Here is a 12,051-nt window from a genome sequence, read left to right on the forward strand (position 1 = left end):
ATATATATATATATATATATATATATATATATATATATATATATATATATATGTGTGTGTGTGTGTGTGTGTGTGTGTGTGTGTGTGTGTGTGTGTGTGTGTGTGTGTGTGTGTGTGTCTGTATTTGTGTTACAACCCCTGGTATCCCCAAATATGGGAGAGAGCTCACTACTCCCCCTTTCTGTCCTTCGGCTCATTACAGAGGACCATCCAGGCAGAAAACCATAATTTTTATTTTTAATGTTGCCTTTTTATATTTGTGTTGTATTTGTGCTGATAAATAAATAAAAATAAATATATATATAAAAGATGGGTAGCTTCCAAAGAACTCTTTAACTTTTGGGGTTGTTCCACGGATTATTTTACGGATTGTTTGAAAACCCGGAGATGCCAGGGACGAAGGCTCGGCCTCTGCGCCCCGTTTTTGCTCCAGTAGCTGTAGTAGCGAAGAAGCTCAGGGTTGCTTTTCACACAAACCTGTTCAGCTACTGAAGGTTTAATTTGGGCTTAAGTTGTGTGTCCTGGCAGGCTGAGGGTCATGTTGGGCGAAACTCAACCTATTTATGGATTTAGAGGATTGATCTATTTCAATAACCAGGTTAAGTCCGTTGGGTGACGCCAAAGTGACATAAGAGAAATTATGTGGATCGTTGGGTGTCTTCTGGGGCCACCAGACATCTCCATGGAGTTGCTCTCAAGGGTGGGTTTCAAGATGAGTCACCTGGCCCAGGGGGAAGACGATGGAGACATTCAGAAGAACGCATCCCATTTCTCTTCTGGGTGAAGTTTGAGAAGGGCTCAGGTAGATGTCTTTCAAAGTCCATCATGAGGATTAACAGATTAACAGAGTTGGAAGGGACCTTGTAGGTCATCTAGTCCAACCTCACCCACCCCTGCCCAAGCAGGAGACTCTACACTATTTCTGACATATGGCAGTCCAGTCTCTTCTTGAAAGCCTCCAGGGATGAAGCTCCCACAACTTCTGAAGGCAACTTCTGTTCCATGGGTGGATTGTTCTCACTGTCAGAAAATTCCTCCTTATCTCTAGGTTGAATCTCTCCTTGATCAGTTTTCATCCATTATTCCTTGTCTGGCCTTCAGGTGCTTTGGAAAATATCTTGACTCCCTCAAATATAGGAACACTGCTCTCCTGTCTCCCCTGGTCCTTCTTTTCCCTAGACTAGCCATGTCCACTTCCTGCAACTGTTCATCGTATGTTTTAGCCTCCGGACCCCTAATCATCCTGGTTGCTCTTCTCTGCACTCTTTCTAGAGTCTCAACCTCTTTTTTTATAGTGTGGTGACCAAAACTAGATGTAGTATTCTAGGTGTGGCCTTACTAATGCTTTATAGAGTGGTATTAGTACCTCCCTTGATCTTGATTCTGTCCCTCTGTTAATGGATCTTAGGATTGTGCTGGCTCCTATTTAGCTGGTTGTCCACTAAGACTCCAAGATCCCTCTCAGAGTCACTGCTATTAAGCCTAGTTTCACCGGGTTTATATGTGTCCTTTTGGTATTTCTTGCCTAAGAGTAGGACTTGACTTTTCTCTACCTTAAATTTCATTTTGTTAGATAGGGCCCAGGGTTCAAGTCTGTCAAGATCCATCTGGATCTTGAGCCTATCATCTTTGGTGTTGGCTATGCCTGCCAGGAGGAGGACAATTTCAATCAATCCATCAATTAATCAGAATAGAGTTGGGAGGGACCTTGTAGGTCATCGAGTCCACCCCCCCCCACACCCAAGGAGGAGACCATACACCATTTCTGACAGAAGGCAGTCCAGTCTCTTCTTGAAAGCTTCCAGTGATGAAGCTCCTACAACTTCTAAAGGCAATGTCTGTTCCATGGCTTGGTTGTTCTCACTGTCAGAAAAATTCCTTATTTCTAGGTTGAATCTCTCCTGGATCAGTTTCCATCCATTATCAGTTTCCATCCATCTGGCCTTCAGGTGCTTTGGAAAACAGGTTGTCCCCCCTCCTCTCTTGGGCAGCCCCTCAAATACTGGAAGACTGCTATCCTGTCTCCCCTGGTCCTTCTCATCACTGGACTAACCATAGCCAGTTTCCTGCAACCCTCCATCATATGTTTTAGCCTCCAGGCCTTTGATCATCTTAGATAGATTCAGTTTAACAGAGTTGGAAGCGACCTTCTAGGTCATCTAGTGCAGCCCCCCACCCAAGCAGGAGACCCTACACCATTTCTGACAGATGGCAGTCCAATCTCTTCTTGAAAGGCTCAAGTGTTGAAGCTCCCACAACGTCTGAAGGCAACTTCTGTTCCATGGGTTGATTGTTCTTCTCCTTATTTCTCCTTATTTCCATGTTGAATCTCTCCTTGGTCAGTTTCCATCCATTATTCCTTGTTTGGCCTTCAGATGCTTTGTAAAACAGCTTGACCCCCTTCTCTCGGTGGCAGCCCCTCAAATATTGCAACACTGCTCTCCTGTCTCCCCTGGTCCTTCTCTTCCCTAGACTAGCCAGGCCCAGTTCCTGCAACCGTTCATCGTATGTTTTAACCTCCAGTCCCCTCATCATCCTGGTTGCTCTTCTCTGCACTCTTGGGAGTTCCTGTGGCCTGGTTTTTCTCTCACTCTCAACAGAGAAGGAGGAAGACCCTTAACCGCTTCCTCCTGCTTTTTCACAACAGAGCAGCTTTGGTGTGTCTTTCACAGCACAAGAGAGAAGAACAGAAATCATTGTGGCTGCCAAGAAACACTAAAAATAAAAATAAAACCCTGACTTTCAAAGCAATTCAAACCTATAATTTGTTTCCAGGATATCCCCGTTGAAACCTTCTAAGATCAGTTTCCAAATGTTGATGTTTAAATTCAGACCGGGTGGAAAAGACACTCAAAGCACAAGACACAAAAAGACACAAAAGACACTTCCAGCCACCTATCAGGGCTGCACATTGGCATCCTTCAGTCTCCAAAGACGATGGTGTCGTGCTCTCGGAAGAAGTCAAAGCTGGAGTGTCCTCTCCAGAGCACCAGGCCTGGGTAGATTAATACGGAGGATAGACGGTTATCCAAGCAGCAGGTCCCCCTTCTCCACGTTGCTGAAATAGTCCAATGGAATGGCAGAGTAGATACGGTTGGTTCCAGCTGCGTCGCAGGAGTTACCAGAACGTGGCTGTACACAGTCACGAACTGCTTCCGAGACTCCGGATTTTGCCTGGAGGTTGACTCCTGAAGCCTTTTTCCAGGAGTGGATGTAGCCACAAGGCAGTGGAGGTTTGTAATCGGAGTTTCCCTTCTCCTAGAAGATGGTTTTGCTGCTTGATCTGCCGTTGGGGTGTAGAGACCTCTTCTGCCTTCAAAACCCTTGACAGTCTTCTCCCGCAACCCTGGGAAGGGACTTTAGGTTGATTGCTTATTTAGTATACGATCACTGAGCGTTGTCTCTTATGATTGATGGTGATTGTATTTGGTGATTAGGACCATGATTTTATCACTTGTTGCTTGGATGTACACTGAGAGCTTCTGTGCCAGAGACAAATTCCTTGTGTGTCTAATCACACTTGGCCAACTGAATTATTCTATTCTATTCTATTCTATTCTATTCCATTCCATTCCATTCTACTCCAGTCCAGTCCAGTCCTTATTCTATACTGTTCTGTTTTGTTCTAAATTCTTCATTCCATTATTCTCTTCTCTTCTCCTCTCCTTTCCTCTCCTCTCTTTCCTATTCTCTTCTCTTCTCTTTCCTATTCTCTTCTCTTCTCTTCCCTCTTCTCTTCTCTTCCCTCTTCTCTTCCCTCTTCTCTTCTTTTCCCTCTTCTCTTCTCTTCCCTCTTCTCTTCTCTTCCCTCTTCTCTTCCCTCTTCTCTTCTCTTCCCTCTTCTCTTCTCTTTTATTCTCTATTCTTTTCTTCTCTTCACTCTTCTCTTCTCTTCACTATTCTCTTCCGCATTGTCTTCTCTTCTCTATTCTCTTCTCTTCCCTTTTCTCTTCTGCATTCTCTTCTCTTCTCTTCCCTATTCTCTTCTCTTCCGCATTATCTTCTCTTTTCTTTCCTATTCTCTTTTCTTCCCTATTCTCTTCTCTTCCCTTCCCTCTTCTCTTCTCTTCTCTTCTCTTCTCAATTCTAGCTAGGGATGGATCTGGCTCTTGCCCTGCCCTCCCCCACCTCTTCATAAGATAACCTTTAATGTCATTTAAAAAAAAAATGAAATCCTGCTGCCTGCTCTCAAAAATGTACCAACACATAGCACATCTATCATAATTTCAGACACCTCAAGTGTGGCTCGGGCGAGCGTCGGTCACTCTTCCTAAGTGGCTGATTTGCCTGCGGAAGTGGGCAGCATATTTAGATTGGATTTAGAATTCAAGGCTTAGAGCTGAGATGGCTAACTAGAGCACACACAACACCTCATTCAGTGTTTGATGTGCAGCCGTGTTTGGGAGATCAGAGGAGACAGGGGGATGGGGGTGGGGGAGGTAGGACCTGAAGGTCACAGCAGAAGAGGGCTCTGATCTAAGGATGAGGAGGACCACAATGAGAAGTGGAAGATCAAAGAGATTGCTGGGCGGTTGAGGCCAAGAGGGATAACCATAAAAGTGTGATAGATTTATGGGTTCAGCTACATTGCCTGTTTCTCAAAATCCGAGAACGGGAGAAGTTCCACCTCTGAGAAGAACAGTGGATGAAGGCTCAACTCCACGCCTGTTGGGGTGTCCATTCATGAAGAGAGCTTCACGTTTGGTAGTCAAGGCATTTCAGGAACTGCAGATCTGGGTTTTGAAAAGGAAGAGTTGGGGAAAGTTAAGGATAACATCTGCCAGGTTCTCCCTGATTCTGTTCAACCATATTCACTTAAGTTAGCTTCTTTCCTAGAAGAAAGAGGTAAGGAGAGGAGGATGGAAGGGAGAGAAAGAGAAGGAGAGGGGGGTAGGAAGGGGAAGAGGAAGAGTAGGAGTAGGGGAGGGGTAAGGGAAGAAGGAAGGGGAAGGAGAGGAGGGAAAGAAGAAAGAGATAAGGAGAGGAGGGTGGAAGGGAGAGAAAGAGAAGGAGAGAGGGAAGAGAAGGAGAGGAGTAGGGGAGAGATAAGGGAAGAAGGAAGGGGAAGGAGAGCAGGGAAAGAAGAAAGAGATAAGGAGAGGAGGGTGGAAGGGAGAGAAAGAGAAAGGGTAGGAAGGGGAAGAGGAAGAGTAGGAGTAGGGGAGAGGTAAGGGAAGAAGGAAGGGGAAGGAGAGGAGGGAAAGAAGAAAGAGGTAAGGAGAAGAGGGTGGAAGGGAGAGAAAGAGAAGGAGAGAAGGTAGGAGTAGGGAAGAGGAAGAGTAGGAGTAGGGGAGAGGTAAGGGAAGAAGGAAGGGGAAGGAGAGGAGGGAAAGAAGAAAGAGGTAAGGAGAGGAGGGTGGAAGGGAGAGAAAGAGAAGGAGAGAGGGTAGGAAGGGGAAGAGGAAGAATAGGAGTAGGAGTAGGGTAAAAGAAGAAGGAAGGGGAAGGAGAGGAGGAAGTAAGTAAGTAGAGAAGGGAGGGAGGGAGAAAGAAAACGAAAAGAAGGTGGTGTTACAACAACCAGAAGGGATGGCAAATAAAGCAATCCAAACTTTATATTATAACCTATTAAATGAAATAACAAATGAAGAAGAATGACAAATGTAAAGAAGAATAACAATTATGTGAATGCATACTTAAAATGGTATGTAAGAGAATAAAAAATAAAAACTTTTTTGGGGAAAAATTAGCTTATTTCCTTTCCTTCTTTTTCTTAATTTAAAAGTTTTTAAAAAAACAGTTTTCATTGAACATTTTTACCTTTAAAAAAAAATACAACCCAGAGACACAACAAACAAAGGGGGGAAAAAAGGGAAAACAATGCCAGAAAGTTCGCTCTGTGCCCAATGTTTTTAACGTTTATTCAATAAAAGAATTAAAAAAAGAAAAGTCGACATTGGTTATGGAGAATTAAACCCTGAGCGCTCAAGAACGGGACTTCCAAAACCAGAGGAGATGGACCTTCTGTTGGTCTCCAATCCTTACTCTGATCTTCAGAGTAAGTGTCCGGTTTTCTGCGTTTAGCTCCAACTTGAAGGGAAGATGTAAAAATAGGAAGAGGGGCGATAACCTCTGTGCTTGGAAATGCCCCTCTTGGAATTTTAAGTGCAGCAGATATGAGGACAGCTTATCTGCAGGCTGTCTAAAGGGATTAAGGAAACAGGTACGGGGCGTATGGTTAATGTTACAATGACATCTGAAGGTGCCAAAGGACCAGGGTTTGGGGTGGAAGGCCAGAACCTCTGAATTGCAGCTGGGGCTTCCATCAAATGAGAGCGTTCCTCAGAGGCTCTTAGAAGTCTAAAGGAGGATCTTAGAAATCTAACGTTTATTTGTTTTTAAGGAAACTTAAAACATACATTTAAAAAAGAGATCCAGTTGTGATATCTGAAGGTTGAAGCTCGGGCATGAGACGGAAAGGGGGATCAGAGCAAGAATAGTTACTTTCCAACAAGGCTCCAAATAATAGAATAGAATAGAACAGAATAGAATAGAATAGAAGTATTTGTTGGCCAAGAGTGATTGGACACACAAGGAATTTGTCTTTGGCGCAGAAGCTCTCAGTGTACATAAAAAGACAAGATACATTCATCAAGAATCATAAGATACAATACTTGGTGATAGTCATAGGAATAGAGTGGAGTGGAGTGGGGTGAAGTAGAGTAGAGTAGAGTAGAGTAGAGTAGAGTAGAGTAGAGTAGAATAGAGTAGAAAGCAGAATAGAATAGAATAGGAATAGAATAGAATGGAATGGAATAGAATTATTTATTGGCCAAGTGTGATTGGACACACAAGGAATTTGTCTTTGGCGCAGAAGCTCTCAGTGTACATAAAAAGACAAGATACATTCATCAAGAATCATAAGATACAATACTTGGCGATAGTCATAGGAATAGAGTGGAGTGGAGTGGGGTGAAGTAGAGTAGAGTAGAGTAGAGTAGAATAGAGTAGAAAGCAGAATAGAATAGAATAGGAATAGAATAGAATGGAATGGAATAGAATTATTTATTAGCCAAGTGTGATTGGACACACAAGGAATTTGTCTTTGGTGCATATACTCTCAGTGTACATAAAAAGAAAAAATACATTCATCAAGAATCATAAGATACAACACTTAGTGATAGTCATAGGAATAGAGTGGAGTGGAGTAAAATAGAATAGAACAGAATAGAATAGAATAGAATAGAATTCTTTATTGGCCAAGTGTGATTGGACACACAAGGAATTTGTCTTGGGTGCATAAGCTCTCAGGGTACATAAAAGAAAAGATACATTTGTCACAAATCATAAGATACAACACTTAGTGATAGTCATAGGAATACAGTGGAGTGGAGTGGAGTGGAGTGGAGTGGAGTGGAGTGGAGTGGAGTAGAGTAGAGTAGAGTAGAGTAGAGTAGAGTAGAGTAGAGTAGAGTAGAGTAGAGTAGAATAGAATAGAATAGCATTCTTCATTGGCCAAGTGTGATTGGACACACAAGGAATTTGTCCTTGGTGCATAAGCTCTCAGTGTACATATAAGAAAAGATACATTTGTCACAAATCACAAGGTACAACACTTAATGATAGCCATGGAGTGATAGCTGTGGTCTTACTAAGGCTTTATAGAGCAGTATTAGTACCTCACGTGATCTTCATTGTATCCCTCTGTTAATGCAACGTAGGATTGAATTGGCTTTATGGGTTGCACACGGCTGGTTCCTATTTAGCTGGTTGTCCACTGAGACTCCAAGATCCCTCTCAGAGTCACTGCTATTAAGCCTGGTTTCACCCAGTTTATATGTGTCCTTTGGGTTTTTCTTGCCTAAGGGTAGGACTTGACTTTTCTCTACCTTGAATTACATGTTGTTAGATAAGGCCCAGGGTTCAAATCTGTCAAGATCCACCCAGTCAGACACAGAGAAGAGAAATGTTAACCTCTAATCCCACTGGGGTTGGGGACACAATGGGTCAGGGGACATGTGGGGGAGTGAGGGGGATCAGGATGAGTGTTTTTTTGTATGTGCACATTAAAGGGACCATAAGCGTTTTGTCACTTTCACTAAGTGTTGAGTCTCGGGGTAATTTTCTTACCGAGAAACCTGCAAATTGAAATTCCAGATGTGCACCGCAGGTAGAAAGAGGAGAGGGCTGATTTTATGTTATGCTTGTTGTCGGCGTCTGTGTGTGTGTGTCCCTTGAGGTTTGAGAGGTCATTGGTTCTTGGTCCTCACACGTGCTTCGCCTTCTTTCTTTCTGGAAAAACGTTTGGGATTGTGCAATGGGAGCTCTAACACTGGGACTTAGGATCGTTACCAAAGCCGCTTTGGGTTAGTGGGAGAGGAATGCTTGTTTCTTGTTAAAACGTGCATTGTTTTCCGATTGCATTTTCATTTTTGTTAGATGCATTGATGAGAGGGGCGGGGTGAGAGAGAGGGGTTTGACATAAAGAGAGGGGTTTATCTTTATGTCAATCGGCCGATCTCTATTTGTCTGTCTGTCCATCCGTCCATCTGTCTGTTTGCCCCAGTGGTGGGTTTCGGATCCCGGGATGGTTGCAATGGGCTCCGGTGTGCATCACACGCCAGGGCACGCATGCGTACATACCTCTTGCACCACTTCTGCGAGCCTCCGCGACGCTGCAGCTGCTTGGCGGAGTGTCGCGCAGGCGCGCCGAAGGGCTCAAATGCAGAAGGAGGTCGGGTGGACGGGAACGGTACCCGGTGCTCTGGGCAGGTACTGGTACGCCCGTACCAGGGCGTACCGCCTGCAACCCACCACTGGTCTGCCCCCTCTCTGTCTATCTGTCTTATAGCTGTCTGTATGACTGTGTCTGTGTATCAATCTATCCATCTATCCATCTCTGCCTGCCTGCCTGCCTGCCTGCCTTCCTGCCTGCCTGCCTGCCTGCCTGCCTGCCTGCCTGCCTGCCTATCTATCTATCTATCTATCTATCTATCTATCTATCTATCCATCCATCCATCCATCCATCCACCCACCCACCCACCCACCCACCCACCCACTTATCTTCTATATCTATCACCCACCAACCCATCCATCCATCCATCCATCCATCCATCCATCCATCCATCTATCCATCCACCTACCTACCTATCTTCTATATCTATCATCCATCCATCATCCATCCATCCACCCACCTACCTACCTACCTACCCACCTACCTACCCACCTACCTTCTATATCTATCTATCTATCATCCATCCATCTACCTAACCAACTAACTAACTAACTACCTATCTATCTTCTATATCTGTCTATCATCCATCCATCGATCAATCCACCCACCCTCCCACCCAGCTAGAGCCAGCTAGATGGATGGATGGATGGATGGAAAGAAGATGGGTGGACTTTTACTCCAGCCATCCCCTTTGTAGAACATCCAAGGAGGTCCATCTCTTTCATCCGATGGTTGACAGAAAGAGACAGCTAGATGGATGGACGGATGGATGAAGGGATGGAAATAAAATGGGTGGACCTTTGCTCCAGCCATCTCCTATCTAGAACATCCAAGGAGGTCCATCTCTTTCCTCAGATGGTCAACAGTAAGAGCCAGCAGCCTTACTGTGCCAGCTGCACCTTCTTGGCTGTTCCAGAGGTTGATTTCCGAGAGAGTCATAACTACTGTGGACAGCTTTTCTTGCCAGCATCACAAGCTGCATCTACAAGGAAGAGGAAGGACCTTATGGCCCAGCCTGCTGGAGTATTTGCAGAGAGAAAGGAGCCTGCTGGAGTGGAACAGAGAGGCTGCCCTGCTGGAAAACAGCCTCTTGGGTTGCAAACTCTAATTGCTCCTCGCATACCAGGCCCATTCGGTCATCCCCGTTCTCCGCTTGAGTGAAGATTGGAGAATAAAAGCAGCGAGGGCAGGACAAAGGGGAGGGTTGCGAACGCAAAGCCAGTGCCTCTCCCCGTCCCCCAATGGTCCCAGGAAGGGGGGGAGGGAAGGGACAAACAGCAGAAATTGGCAAAGTATCCTGGAATATTTTCCCAGCTGAGAAAGGCAAATTATGAAAAAAAGAGGAGGATGAAACAACAACTTGGGTAAAATTCAGGGAGAAGCCAAGGATAACAGAAAGGAAGCTGATGATGATGGTGGTGAAAATATCTTCAGGTGGATGGTCCAACCATAAGGTTACTCTTGAAAGAAGTAGTGCAGAAGTGGGAGAACCAACAAAAGTGATGAGAACTTATGAAGGACATTTTTTTGGCCAAGAAGATGTTGGTGGAATGTTACAGAGGTCCTCATGAAGTCACTAGGTTAGGGACAAATTGTTCTGGAGGACATCTAAGATACTAAGAGTCAGTAACAACTTGATGGTATGTCTATGGTAATTCTCAGTCCCCCGGGTCATGGTTGTCCCAAAAGATGCTTTTTCAAGAGGTAACTGGACTTTCTTGTTTTTCTCTGAAGACGTCTCACTTCTCATCCAAGAAGCTTCTACTTCTGTAGACTGAGTTAGAACTGAAGACGCTTCTTGGATGGGAAGCAAAATGTCTTCAAGGAAAAATGAATTCAGTAGCTTCTTGGTGGCATATCATCATCATTTAGGCAAGAAAAACCAAATGCACAGGTACAGTATAGGTGGTATCTTGCTCAATAGGAGTAACTGTGAGAGGGATCTTGGAGTCCTAGTGGACAACCGTTTAAATAGGAGCCAGCCGTGGGCAGCAGCTGCCAAAAAAGCCAACACAGTTCTAGGCTGCATCAACAGAGGGAGAGAATCAAGATCACGTGAAGTGTTAATGCCACTTTATAATGCCTTGGTAAGGCCACACTTGGAATACTGCATTCAGTTTTGGTCACCATGATGTAAAAAAGATGTGGAGACTGTAGAGAGAGTGCAGAGAAGAGCAACCAAGATGATTAGGGGACTGGAGGCTCAAACATATGAAGAACAGTTGCAGGAACTGGGTATGTCTAGTTTAATGAAAAGAAGGACCAGGGGAGACATGATAGGAGTCTTCCAATATCTCAGGGGCTGCCCCAAAGAAGAGGGAGTCAAGCTCTTCTCCAAAGCACCTGAGGGCAGGACAAGAAGCAATGGGTGGAAACTAATTGAGAGAAGCAACTTAGAACTACAAAGAAATTTCCTAATAGTTACAATGATTAACCAGTGGAACAATTTGCCTCCAGAAGTTGTGAATGCTCCAACATTGGACGTTTTTAAGAAGATGTTGGACAACCATTTGCCTGAAATGGTTTAGGGTTTCTTCCCTGGGGGGGGGGGGGTTGGACTAGAAGACCTCCAAGGTCCCTTCCAACTCTGTTATTCTAAATCCCCCACCCAAACAGGAGATCCTGGCCTATACCATTTCTGACAGAGGGCAGCCCAGTCTCTTCTTGAAAGCCTCTAGGGATGAAGCTCCTACAACTCCTGAAAGCAACTTCTGTTCCATCGGTTGATTGTTCTCACTGTCAGGAAATTCCTCCTTAATTCCAGCTCCGTTATTCTATTCCATCATCATCAGAGTGATATCTCCATCTGGCTCCATTTCGCTCCTGCCAGAGTAAATGGAGCTCGGGACAACCCCATGCAGCCTCTCCAAGCTCCATTTTTCATTGGCAGAGGGCTGCAGGAGGGCATCACAGCTGAAAACGGAGCTCAGGAGCCCGTTTTCGCTTGCAGAGTGCTCGGACCGCCAGAGGCACCCCCAATACAAATGACGTCGATCTGGCTACGTCCACCCTGGCCACGCCCACCCCACAAAGTCAAACACAACCCTGATGTGGCCCTCAATGAAATCGAGCTTTGACACCCCTGCTCTAATCTAACCCTGCATTGGCATCCTTCAGTCTCAAAAGACGATGGTGTAGTGCTCTGGAAATAAGTCCTAAAACAGCATCTGGTGTGCTGTATGCAAAGCTGGAGTGTCCTCTCCAGAGCACCAGGCCAGGGTAGATTAATATGGAGGATAGATGGTTATCCAAGCAGCAGATCCATCCTCTACACCTCGCTGAAATAGTCCAAGGGAATGGCAGAGCCAATACGATGGGTTCCAGCTGCATCGGACGAGTTACCAGAACGTGGCTGTACACAGTCATGAACTGCTTCC

At 45.0% G+C, this 12,051-nt stretch overlaps 1 protein-coding gene across 1 annotated transcript in view; it reads left to right on the forward strand.

Moving 5' to 3' along the window:
• Positions 1–12,051, forward strand: part of CRB2 (crumbs cell polarity complex component 2) — a 55,961-nt gene that overhangs the window by 4,685 nt on the left and 39,225 nt on the right. The window lies entirely within an intron of this gene.

The sequence above is a fragment of the Natrix helvetica genome (genome assembly GCF_964273705.1).
Source record: "Natrix helvetica genome assembly, chromosome: 15".
Classification (NCBI taxonomy): Eukaryota; Metazoa; Chordata; class Lepidosauria; order Squamata; family Natricidae; genus Natrix; species Natrix helvetica.